The sequence below is a fragment of the Gossypium raimondii genome, chromosome 1 (assembly GCF_025698545.1).
Source record: "Gossypium raimondii isolate GPD5lz chromosome 1, ASM2569854v1, whole genome shotgun sequence".
Classification (NCBI taxonomy): Eukaryota; Viridiplantae; Streptophyta; class Magnoliopsida; order Malvales; family Malvaceae; genus Gossypium; species Gossypium raimondii.
Window position 1 is genome coordinate 4,066,508 of NC_068565.1, and position 13,199 is coordinate 4,079,706.

The following is a 13,199-nucleotide window of genomic DNA, read 5'->3' on the forward strand; positions in this document are numbered from 1 at the left end:
TAAAATTTCTACTTACACAAATTGACCCCACAATCCTTAAACGAGTGATTTCAGGGAACTCAGCCTATGGTTAGTACCATTGTCCAAAGAATGAATGACACAAGTGGGATCTTCATCGAATAGCAAGAGGTAAGGGAGGTGGCAGCAATTGCAACACGAGAACATTAAACAAGACATAGTATGGGTAATAATTATTTTGAGCCTGCAAATGAAAGTTAATCCTCCTTTGAAACATTATATAACTTTCATTACATATATTCCCATGTCTATTGAATTCTTATTTTCTATCATTACTAGACATGTCCATAGGAAATACTAAAGACTTAGGGAGGTATTTTAAGAAGCTCAACTTCACTTTCAAGCATCTTCAATACTTTGGTCATTGACGAATGATATATGGGCTTCGTTTGTATGCACCAAAAGGCAACGATTATCATTTCCCTCACAATTTTGGTTTCATTTTTTGTCATGTCTCCAAACTCTACGTTCTCCTCTTCTTCAAATCGATCATAAATCCATGATGAAAAATAAGTTTGACTTGAACGGTCAATGAAAGCATTCAAATTTTTCCTCCTTCCCGCAATCTCCATTAACATCATCCCAAAGCTATAAACATTGGCTTTCTTCGAGATACCTCCAATATTCTTATAAAATAACTTAGGATCCATATATCCTATTGCTTCTCGTGCTACTGTGATAGAAACGATGATGTCATCCATTGAATGTAACTTTTGTGAGACCAAAATCTGAAACTTTTGAGGTAAAATTATTGTCTAAAAAATTGTTACGTGGCTTAATATCAAAATGTAAAACATGCATCGTACATCCATTATGTAAATACTCAATACCTCGACCAATTCCAAGTTCAATCTCTAGTATAAGTGAATGAATTTGTTGTTGTTTCTATATAATTGCTTTAGTCTAATCTTAATATGTTGTATTTGAATTATATTAACACCATTGAGTATTCAATACTCAATGTCGGTCATGTTTGTCTCCGTGCGCAGGTCTTGAATGTGTATAGACCTAGATTCTTAGGTCAAGCATCTAACTAAACAACTCAACTCGAGATTCAACTTGTTACCTCTTTTGTATGCATTTATGAATTTGGGTTTTATGGCATGTACATAGAGAATTTGTTACTTGGTATTGAACTTGCATTTTGACATGTTTAGTAACTTGGTCTGTACAGCTTATAAAGTTAAGTTTTTTTCGTTGGTTATCAGATAATTAGGGAAGTTCGCATGAGTGTGCTTATGTAAGATAATTATTTGGGATGTTGTGTTGGGTTAACAGGTCCAATTTCGCGACATTCCCCAATTGAAGTTGCAGCAATAAAGATCAATCACCAATGTGTGGTGCTGAGGTCCACTGATTTGAGGTTCACAAATCAACTAGTGGTTCGCTAATTGACTTGCCAAAGGCTCGTAAGCCAAATGAGGCTCGCTAGCTAGCTTATCAGCTATCTATAGTTCGTTATGATATGTAGCTAGCTAAAGTGTGGACTCTAATAGGAAGCATGAGTCAGGTATCCCTAAGTTTGCATTGAATACATTTTCGAACCTAAATTTCCTTGGATGATTTTTGTTAAGTGATAGTCACAATTGTAGTTGCTTTGGCAACGTAACATAATGTCCTACATTCGGATCTGACAATTGGGTCGAAAGTGGCTGTCATACAAGAGTTGCAGGAGGAGCCAAAATAATGCAAGTTTTGGTGTTGCCTTCATGAACCGCTTTGACAACTTAATGTGATGTCCCATATTCGAAGCTGAAGAGCGAATCGAAGGTGGCTGTCACACAGGAGTTGCAGGAGGAGCCAAAATAATTCAAGTTTTGGTGTTGCCATCGTGAACCTCTAGTGTGAGAGGCAGAGAAATGAGATTTATATAACAAAGGACGTTTGTTTAATTTAATTCAGGCAAGGCATTACTAAGGAGATTAACTCTATTCTCTTCATCTTATAATTTCTACATTAATACCTCCTGACTATAAAACCACAAAAAGAATGAGTCAACTAATTAAAACTAAACCATTAAAATACTTCAACACTGACCAGTCATTGAGCAATAAAAAAATTGATGGCGAAACTGACACAAAAAATACTTGTTATATAAGTAATCTATCACTACAGCAAAATAGACTTTTAGCTGCGTTTTTCTAGACCTTTAGCGGCACTTTTATCACAAACACCGCTATAGATCATGACCTTTAGCGGCACTTTTATAACAAACGCCGCTATAGAATAGACCTTTAGCAGCGCTTCTCGCAAAAACGTCGCTAAAAACATAACATTTAAAAAAAGTTATTTTAATCAAATAATATTTATTTTATTATAAATATTATATTACGTTTTATTTTTTAAATTTGAACTTTAAATATACTTTTAAGGATAAATAAAAATATTATTTAAATTAAATTTTCTATGAAAATTTAACTTTAAAACTAAATATAAAAATTAATGAATTTAGTTTTAGAATTTAAAATAATAAATTAATAACACAATTAAAATCCAAAAGTTAGAACTCAAGTTGTCCGAAATATTAAAGTAAAAATAAAAATTTAGAATCAAAACTAAAATGAATAATACATATGAAAAACAGACTGACTAGTTGAACCTGCCTATGACTATATACATTTAAAAACCAGAATGCACATTAAAATGTGAACAAATTCATCAACGCTTACCCTTGAATCATTCATCTTATGCCACATATTAGGAGAGGATCGAATGTAGCAAACATAGTGTCCAGAAGTAGGTCTGACTCCGGAATGTTTCACAACTGCAAATAGTTGATACCTCAATTCCTCCTATTGCAAAAAGGATAACAAATGAAACCAGTTCAATAATATGCATTAAACATAAATTTTGTCTTGTCTAATATGCTCACAAAACCAATAATCATGAATTCAAAATCATTTAGATTATTTGATAAATAAAATATTTTATCTTTCTTGCCAATAAAATAAAATAAAATAAAATAAAAAACAAGAATCAAATTAGTTCAACTCCAAGTCCTTAGTCAAATTTAATTAAACCTCAAGTTCTTTGTCAAAAGAAAAGAATATATATAAAAAACCAAGAAAACACATACCTAGTTTGATTGGCAAAACGTCGTTTTCTTTGGTAGGCGGCCATTGGGAAGATTAACAATTAATTAAGAAGATGAAAAGAGTTACACCTTGAAGAGTTTTTGCAAGCAAATTGATTAAACTTCTTCTATGTTCGAATTTTTTGATATTCGATTCTTGTTTGTGCATATTGCAAATTGATTAAACTTCTTCTATGTTTCCATGGGAAATATTGTTCTTCATGATCTGTGAATAGAAGAATTTTCCAGAGGTAAGTACCATCAGTGATGATAATGTAGACCTTTAGTTTGCATTGCAAGTGACACAGAAAAGTCGAGCAATTATGAAAATGCTTTATAGAAAGTTCATGGTTCCATTACAGGTCACCTGTCAACAAATATCCATGGTGGACAAGGGCAGCAGAATGCAGAGTCTATGGAACTGGCTGGTATCTTGGTCGTGTACAGATAGCTATATTTCCCTAAAACTGGAAAAAGAATCGCGGATTTTCTGGAACTGGAAGTACTCACAGGGACATATAACTGCATACAGGTTTGCTATTGTCAATGAAGTGGAAAAGCTTTTTAGCAAACTGCATTCATGCACAGTGACTGAAACCCCATTTGCTTCAAACGATGCCAAATACTTTCTGCACAAGAAATTGTATTAGAAAAACAACTAATTAACCCCATAGTTTATCAAGAGCCGCTATTTTAGAAACCTGAATAGATAATGACACTTGAGCCATACATAATTTCACTTAAAACATGTCAGCCTGATAGGTATATGGTTGACAAAATATACAACAAAACAAAGATAAGGCAGATTCCAATATATCCCAAATTTCCAAAGTTAATATAGATAGAATAATAACATGTACCGTATCTTTCAAAGAAAGCTCTGAGGTCAGGGAGTCAAAGTGTAATGGAATGGGTCTGATGACTAAAAGTGTTGGATGAGTCAGTCAGTCCTGTAGAAAAAGTTTGTGGTTATAGTCCAAAGTTTGTAAGTCGTGGGGGGGGCAAAACATAACTCTTCATTGTATTACTTTATGAATTCTAAAGGGAAAATGAGCTAACAGTATCTTTCAGCATATCTAATACATGCAGTGGAAAAGGCCACCTTATCGCTCTAAACTTCCAACAGCTACACATTTTCTTTTGTCCTTTTCCAAATGCTCTATTTGTTAAAGCTAGTTTTTTTTTATATATATATTTTTTAATTTTATTAAAATTTGATTTTTCATATTTTACAAAATTGAAGTGTTAATTTTTACTAATTTTGTATATATAAATCGTGGGTTTATGATGACAAGATTAACAATATCTTCCGATCAAACTAGATTCTTCACTTTTGTATCAAATAAAAATAAAGAGACTACCTAATCTAAAACAAATTAACTAAAGTAGAGGAGGAATCCAGAAATAAACTACCTTTCACCATCATTCTTTCTTCAAGATTGAAAGCTACACTGTTCACTGTCAGTTTCAATGTCTTTCCAAGCTTCAATTTCTTTGTAAAAAGAGGGAGGGACAATTTGCTTTGCATTTTCCTAGTGATGTGCGAAATCTTGGTCGGCCACCATGGATAGGGGCTAAAGCAACATTTTGAAAGCACGATAATTTGTAAGTCCCAGCAAAAGCTTCAAAACAACTCCCACCCCCAAACTGCCTAAAATCCTGGAAATATGTATTTCCAGCTTCGATGATGGATCCGGAACACCCACTTGCCTCGTTGAAAAAAGTGGTATCATTTTCTGAGTAAACGAACAGAAAACGTAACTGAAATGCAGAAGAGAAAGTGAAAAATGCAAATAAACGCAAACAATTTTTTTCTAAGAAAAAACAAAAAAAAAGCAGGCAAAAAAGCAAAGAGAGAGCAAGAGAGAGAGGGGGACCTGGTTTGAAGAAGAAGGTTGAAGGCGTGTTCGTTGTTTCTTGTTTGGATCAGATGAAAATGAGAAAGGAAGGAGGGACCTTGGATTTAGCTGATTTGGGAGGCATTGGTTTAGGGTTTCGCGCAGAGCTGAGGGAGTAATAGTTTGCTGAGGTGATTATTTTTAAGGGGAAAATTAGGGTTCCAGAGGGAAATTTAGGGATAAAACGGTGCCATTTTTTAAAATTAAAATGTTTTTTTATAGCGTTTTTTATAAAAATATCGCAATTGCTTAGCTTTTGTAAAAATTATTTCATTTTGATTAATACGACGTCGTTTTGCTCTGTTAAAATTTTTTTATTTTATCTGCTAAAAATTATTAGTTATATGATTTTATAAAATATTTTTATAACTATTTTTTATAAACTGGATTTTTATTAAAAATTAAGTACTCTCAAAATAAATATTGTATATTTTAATATGAAAACAAATGATTAAATGGTTGTAATTAATTATTAAGTTAGAATTATCCAATATAAGCAATCAATCTCTCACATATCAAATTTTTGTTAAAGATTGAGATGTTAATCATGATTTTATATTATTCTTTTCGATCTAATCTTCATTTTATTAGAATTATCCATGATGTTCGATGTTGAATGATTTTAGTTTTTGTATTTTATTTTTATTTGTTATCTATCCATATCAATCATTTTTTTTTAATTATTTATCAATTTTTTTAAAATCTATTATTTAAATATATCAAATGGTTTAGATTAAATATTTTTAAATATAAAAGCATTAATTGATTGTATAAAATTTCATCATTTAACAAATCTCAAGTAAACCTTAAATCCTAAACCATTTAATATATATAAAGTTTATCTATTATCTCTTAAATAATTTAAACTATAATCATAATTTTAATATATTAAAATTAATTGTAAATTTACAATTATATAAGAACATATTTAAAATGTAAATTTAAAAAACTAATTAATCTAAACTCAAAACCCTGACTCGACCCCTAAATCCCTAAATCCTAAATCCCTAACTCTTAACCCCAATCATCTAACCTGTAACTCCTAAACCCTAAACCTTAAATCCCAACCCTTAAACCATAATCTCAAATCCATAATCCTTAAATTCATACCCCTTAAACCTTAAAATAGTAACTCCTAAACCGGCTTTAAATCTTAAATTAATCATATACCCTAAACCAAAAATCCTAAACAAATTTATTATTATCTCTTTTATAATTATATAAGAACATATTTAAAACATAAATTAAAAAATAATTAATCTAAACCCAAAAGCGTAACTTGACCCTTGAATCCTTAAACTCTAAATCCTTAACTCTTAACCCTAACCCTTAAACATTAAATATCAACCCTTAAACTATAATCCCTAAATCCATATATACTCCTTAAATTAACCTTAAAATAGTAACTCCTAAACCGCCTTGAATCTTAAATTAATCATATACCCTAAACTAAAAATCCTAAACTATAGTGATAATTAATTTAATATTTTAAAATTAATACTATCTCTTTCACAATTATATAAGAAATTTTTAATATATAAATTAAAAACAATCAGTAATCATGTACCAAAAACTTTAAAATTATTTTAAATAATAGTATTTTAATTTTTCCATGTGTTTTATTTCAAATTATTTCTACGTGTCATTATTTTTTTTGAAGATTTTAAATATTCAATTAGAAATAAATTGAATTTTATTTAATTAATATAAATAATAAACCAATTAAGATAAAATATTTTTTGCGGCGCTTTTACAAAAACGACGCTAAATCCCAGAGAATTAGCGGCGCTTTTCTAAAAACGCCGCTAAAGCCCAGAGCATTAGCGGCACTTTTCCAAAAACGCCTCTAAAGCCCCGAGCATTAGCGGCGCTTTTCCAAAAACGCCGCTGAATCCTCGAGCATTAGTGGCGCTTTTCCAAAAACGCCGCTGAATCCTCGAGCATTAGCGGCGCTTTTCTAAAAATGCCACTAAATCCCCAAGCATTAGCAGTGCTTTTCAAAAAACGCCGCTAAATCCCCGAGCATTAGCGGCGCTTTTACAAAAATGCTGCTAAAGCCCCGAGCATTAGCAGCGCCTTTCCAAAAACGCCGTTAAAGCCCTGAGCATTAGCGGCGCTTTCTCAGAAATGCCGCTAAAGCCCTAAAAGGTCAGAAAACGATACCATTGGGCTTAGGTTTTTTACGGTATTTTTTCGAAGAACGCTGCTAATGCTCGATTTTTACCGGCGTTTTTGTCCAAACGCCCCTAAAAGTGCCGCTAAAAGCCTGTTTTGGTGTAGTATATATGTGAATCTTCCTTACCATAAAAAACAAAAAGTACATCTTGCTTTGAAAATTCAATCAATTGGAGTCTACGGCCTAATAAGTAAAATGGTCAAATATATGGATCCCATTATAATAATGATACATATTGGATTGTTGAAATGTGGCAACACAACAACAGCATGCAAGTGACCCAGCAACACAGCAGCAGCATGCAAATGTCCATGGTGTAATTCGGTTGTAGAGCTTTTGTAATAGTTGACTTTTGCTAGTTTGGTTGTAATCCTTTTTTGTTTGTTCAGGTAAGGATTAATCATGTACTTAGTTGATTTAGTTGTCATTTAGGTTGCCTTTAAGCTGATTTAACAGCTTGGATACTTGCACAAGCAAGTTTTGTTTTTTACCAATGTAATTGAACTACTTATGTATATTGCATTTTTGCTTATTCAAGTAATGAAGTTGATCTTTTCTTCATCATCAAACATTCGAATTTTGCTTCTGTTTTTCATCTTTCAAACACAAATTTTTGTTTTGATCTTTAGTTATTGGTTTAAACTCAACAAATGGTATCAAGAGCCTGTCATCTTTGAGGGCCTTTGCTGTGTGTTGGTTTGTGTTGATTCTTTGAATGATTCATGATTGAAAGAAAATAAACAGAAGCTATCTTTGTTGGCTTGTTTAGTTGCTGCAAAAGGATGGGTTTTTCACCACCGTCACCTGTCTTTGATGGTGAAAACTACAACATTTGGGCTGTGAAAATAAAGGCATATCTACAGACTCATGATCTGCGGAGTGTTGTTCTAACTAACACAGAGCCACCACCTCTGAGAGCTAATCCAACTATAGCTCAAATCAGTCAGCACGATGAGGATTGTGCCAAAAAGTATAAGGCTATGTCATGCCTTCAAAATAGAGTTTCAGATGTGATCTTCACAAGAATAATGGCTTGTGACACTCCAAAGCAGGCCTGAGACAGACTCAGGAAAGAGTTTCAGGGGTCAGACAAGACCAGGCAGTAATAACTGATCAACTTGAGAAGGGACTTCGAGAATCTGAGGATGAAGGAGTCTAAGACCATCAAGCAGTATGCTGACAGGATTATGGCCACATTCAACAACATAAGACTGCTTGGAGATGATTTTAGTGACAAGAGGATAGTTGAAAAGGTCATTACCACTCTACCAGAGAAGTATGAGTCAAAAATCTCTTCTTTAGAAGACTCAAGGGACCTATCAGCTATACCCTTAATAGAGCTGATAAATGCTCTCTATCGAAACCATTTTTTTTAGTTTTAAAAAAAACGGGGATCAACTTTTAAAATGAAAACGGAGTCGCCACCGATCTTTTATTAAGGTGTGACCGGGTCACCATTAAAATAAATTTTAAGTCTGCGAATTTTGAGAAAAACAGGTTCGGGAGTCGGTTACGCACGAGGAAGGGTTAGCACCCTCGTAACGCCCAAGATTGGTACTGAATCGATTGTTTAATGTCTTAATGTCGAAATTTTGAAAAGAGTTTAAAATACGATCCTTTTATTTTGAATAAAATGAATTGGAAGGTAAAGCTCATTTATTTTAAAGAAGTAAATTGTTACACTCAGTAAGTTAGAGTGTAACAATTCTTTTTTTGGAATTAAATGTGTACCCCCTTTTTTTAAAGAAAATTATGCGTTCGAAGAAGGATATCTGATTATTTAAGTCGATCAGGAAATCCGAACCCAATAAGCTAGGGATCAATTTTCCCGAAACTCCTAAACGCCAAACATTGCCTTTACTTTAAAGTTGAGATAACAAAATGTCGTATTCAGTAAGTTAGGATCCAACATTTTGAAATCCTAAGAATTTTATTGTAGAAACCATGAGTTTTTTTTATTACCCAATAGATGCTTAATTACCCGGATTCATAAGAAAAATTGAAACCCAGTAAGTTAGGGCACAATTCTCTCGTGAATTATGAATGTCGAGTAGTATAACATCTAAATGGGATTTCGAAGCTTAAACCCTAATAAACGCAAAACTTAATGGAAGAAACCCGTTGGAACAATATTCAATATTAAGTAATCATTTGTAAACTAAATGCAATCTAATGGTTTGTGACTAATTAACAAATATGAACAACAATACAATACCCATGAACAATCATATATTATGCCAACATTAAAAACCAAAGAGTCTAAAGTTTATCGAAACATTAAATAAATGCATATGAGAATGTATACATTTTAAATAATTTAAGACGTATAAAAAAAGGATTATAACTCAAATAAATTGAAAATAGATATATAAGAGTTTGAAATAAATCACAATGATATTTTTAAAAAAGAAAATATTTGTCAAATGGAGTAATAATACCAGCATAAATCATAAAAAAATCACAATTTAAAAAACATATATTTGTTAATTTAAATAAACAATATTTATAAAAGAGAATGACATATAATATATAAAATAAAAAGTGAAACACATTGAGGAATTCTTTTGAATATATTTTGTATGTTTTAAGTATAAGTAGGAAACACAATAATAAAATCGGTAATACGTTCATATGCAAAATAAACATATTTGATATAAATTATATATACATATTATAAGAGCGTTGCTATTTTTTAAAATAAAACGTAAGGTATGTGAATATATTTTAAAACGTATATAAAGATAGGTACATAATGATTAACCTACAATACATGGTAACATATTAGAACAAAATAAAAAATGTATGATAAGATAAAATAATATATGCGCATGTATATGAAAATGAATAATTATGTATACTAAGATAATCATAATAACAATAATAGCAACCAACAGGATAATAAATTCAATGACATTCGGTAATAATAATAATATAATATAGCAGAGGACAAAATTGATAAAAAAAACTATAAAGCAGGGTAAAATTTAAAACAAATAAAAGAAATGGGCCCAAATCGCAAAACACGAACGACATGGGGGACCGAAAGGGGAATATTCCCCACCCTCCAAAACACAGCGTTGCGCGTTGGACCAGAATGAAACAAAAACAAAATATAAGGCCAAATCGGAAAGAAAGAAAATGCTTGATTTGAAAATATTGAAAAAGGAAAGGGGTTGGCCGCGCAAATATCCCTCCCTACACCAAAACACGCGGATCTGGCCGCCTGGGTCGGGTCATCGGGTCACGGCCTAAACGGCACCGTTTCAGGGCCATTTAATCCGCCCAAATGGTGTCGTTTCATGATTCTCTGTTTAACTAACCTTAAAAGCTATTTAACCTAAGCAGAAAAGAATAAAAAGGAAGAAAATAAAACCTAAGAAACTAAACCTCTACCCCAAACGGCGCGCCGCTTCAGCACCCCACCCCGGCCCAGACTCCGATTGCGGCGGAGTGAGCCGAGATGCAGTGTTCCCACCTCCGAGGTAAGTATCCCCTCTTCTTTTCTCTTTCACGCCCCTTTTTACAATAATAGAAAACGTAAAAAACTAAAATAATGCCAGAATATCACTAAAAAGATCACCTTTTCCAAACTTTCTTTCGATTTCTCTTTGAATTTTTTTTTACACTGTGTTTTTTTTTGTCTTTCTCTCTATCTCTTTAGCATTTTTTGTGTGGCCTTTTTTTATGGCCCGTTTTTTACAAAGTAAAATAAAAGAAAAAGAAAAGAAAAATTTTCCCCCGAAATCCCCACTGTTGCCCCTATTTTGCTATCCTTCTCTGTGCGTTTTCGGGTGTATTTTGCAGGTACAAGGGCAGTAGTCGACGTGGAGGTACGGAGGCGCGGGCGTGGCACATACGTGGGAGAGGTATGCTCGTGCGAAGGTGACAGAGGCTAGGGCAGGAGCAGCTACACGCGCGCAGGCGCAACACGCGCAAAGAGAAGGCCTGGTGGTTGCGGCGCTAGTTGGGGGCTGATGCTAGGGTTTCTGGCATTTGGTTCAGGCCAGTTGGGCCACTTTGTGATTGGGCTTGGGGGAAATTGGGCCTACTTAGGTTTAGGCCTGCTAATGTAAAAAAGTTGGACTGTATTATTATTTTTTTTGGACTTTAATTTTTTAATTTGGTTTATTTATTACGGGCCGGGCAAAAATTGGGCCTTACACTCTCTATGCACAAGAGCAGAGAAGAGTAAACAGAATATAGGAGCATTCTGAATAAGCTTTTCAGGCCAGGAGTAGGGAAAGCTCAAGCTCGAGCTCAAGCTACAAAGGCAAGAAGCCTTGGACAGAAAAGAAAGAAAAAGGGAAGAAAGATGCTGCTAAAAAGAAGTTTCCACCATACACTTATTGCAAAAAGACCACTCACTTAGAAAAATATTATTGGTACAGGCTTGACATTCAGTGTAAAAGTTGCAAGCAACTAGGCCACATTGAAAAGGTTTGCAAGAACAAGGCAAAAACACAACCACAGTAGTAGAATCAAGCTCAAGCTGCTGAAGATAGGCAATCTTAGGAGGAGCATGTCTTTACTGTCTCTTGCTTTGCAAGTTCGAGCAAAGTCAGGAAAAATTAGTTTATTGACAGTGGCTGCACTCATCACATAGCTTCAGATGAAGGCATGTTTAAGGAGCTAGACACCAGCTTTGTGTCTAAAGTTAAAATTGGGAATGGTGAGTTCATCGAGGCCAAAGGCAAAGGTAATGCTGTGATTTGTACTCAGTCAGGTAACAAAACCGTCTCAGAAGTTCTTTTTGTATCTGACATTGATCAGAATTTGCTTAGTGTTGGGTTACTCTATTATTTTTGAAGGAAAGACTTGTGTGATCAAAGATTTTTTTGATCAAGTGTTGATGACAATAGTTGTGCATGATAGATCCTTTATTTTGGATGTGAATCAGTTAGAAGCAAAGGCATATACAGCTCTAATTGATGAATCATGTTTGTGGCGAATCATGTTTGTGGCGTAAGAGGCTGGGGCATGTGAACTATAAGTCACTTGGCTTACTGCACAAGATGAATCTAGTTGAAGACATGTCCAAGATCGAGCCTAGGAATGATGTTTGTGAAGTCTGTCAACTTGGCAAGCAGACCAGGCTACCTTTTACTGTTAATAAAACCTGGAGAGCTCAAGTGAGACTCCAACTGGTTCATACTGACATTTTGTGGACCCATGAAGACTTCCTCCTTGAATGGAAACATGTATTTTACATTGTTCATTGATGATTGCACTAGATTTTGTTAGGTGAGCTTTCTAAAACAAAAGTCAAAAGTGGCTGACTTCTTCTGCAAGTTTAAGGCATTGGCTGAGAATCGAACCAGTTGCAAGTTGAAGATTTTGAGGTCAGATAATGGGACTGAGTATGTGTCTCAAAAGTTCTAGAAGGTCTGTGATAAAGCTGGAATTCAACACCAATTAACCATAATCTACACACCACAGCAGAATGTTGTTTGTGAAAGAAAGAACAGGACTGTTCTCGATATGGCCAAGTACCTGTTATTTGAATGCAAAATGCCTAACATTTTTTGGGCTGAGGCAGTAAATACCTTTGTGTATCTGCTAAACAGTCAAAGGCAAAACACCATTTGAAGCTTGGTTTGGACACAAGCCAACTGTCTCATACTTAGAAGTGTTTGGTTGCATATGCTATACACTGGTGCCAGCTGAGAAGAGAACTAAGCTAGAGAAAAAGTCCATGCTCGTAGTCTTTGTTGGCTACAGCAGTGTGAAGAAAGGGTATATGGTATTCGATCTATCCACTAAGAGGATCGTTGTGAGCAGAGATGTGAAATTCAATGAAGGGAGATGTTGGAAATGGGATGGAACAGATGCAAGCTTGTCTGAGCAAGACCAGCATGATCTTAACTTACAGCATACTGAGATTGAAGCTGATGCTGAGGATGATTATGATGATGCACCTGTTAGAGGCACTAGAACCTTAATGAACATCTATGAAAGATGTGGTATGACCATTGTCGAGCCTTTCCTACTTTGATGAGGCTGCAAAGGAGCGCTGCTAGAAAGAAGCAATAGAAAC

General features: G+C 34.0%; 2 long non-coding RNA genes across 3 annotated transcripts; one reads left to right on the forward strand and one right to left on the reverse strand.

Moving 5' to 3' along the window:
* Positions 1-1,335: 1,335 nt before the first annotated feature.
* LOC105776806 (uncharacterized) lies at positions 1,336-5,156 on the reverse strand. Of its 2 annotated transcripts, XR_008195746.1 has the most exons (7): positions 4,969-5,156; positions 4,505-4,827; positions 3,952-4,041; positions 3,459-3,720; positions 3,095-3,317; positions 2,688-2,810; positions 1,336-1,857 (listed from the first exon to the last, which is right to left on the reverse strand). It is a non-coding gene; the product is annotated as an uncharacterized LOC105776806 (long non-coding RNA). The 2 variants fall into 2 exon arrangements; XR_008195747.1 differs by lacking the exon at positions 3,952-4,041 and having other exon boundaries at positions 4,969-5,155.
* Positions 5,157-10,515: 5,359 nt separating this feature from the next.
* LOC105776816 (uncharacterized) lies at positions 10,516-12,021 on the forward strand. Its single transcript, XR_001128101.2, has 2 exons — positions 10,516-10,647; positions 10,970-12,021. It is a non-coding gene; the product is annotated as an uncharacterized LOC105776816 (long non-coding RNA).
* Positions 12,022-13,199: the final 1,178 nt, after the last annotated feature.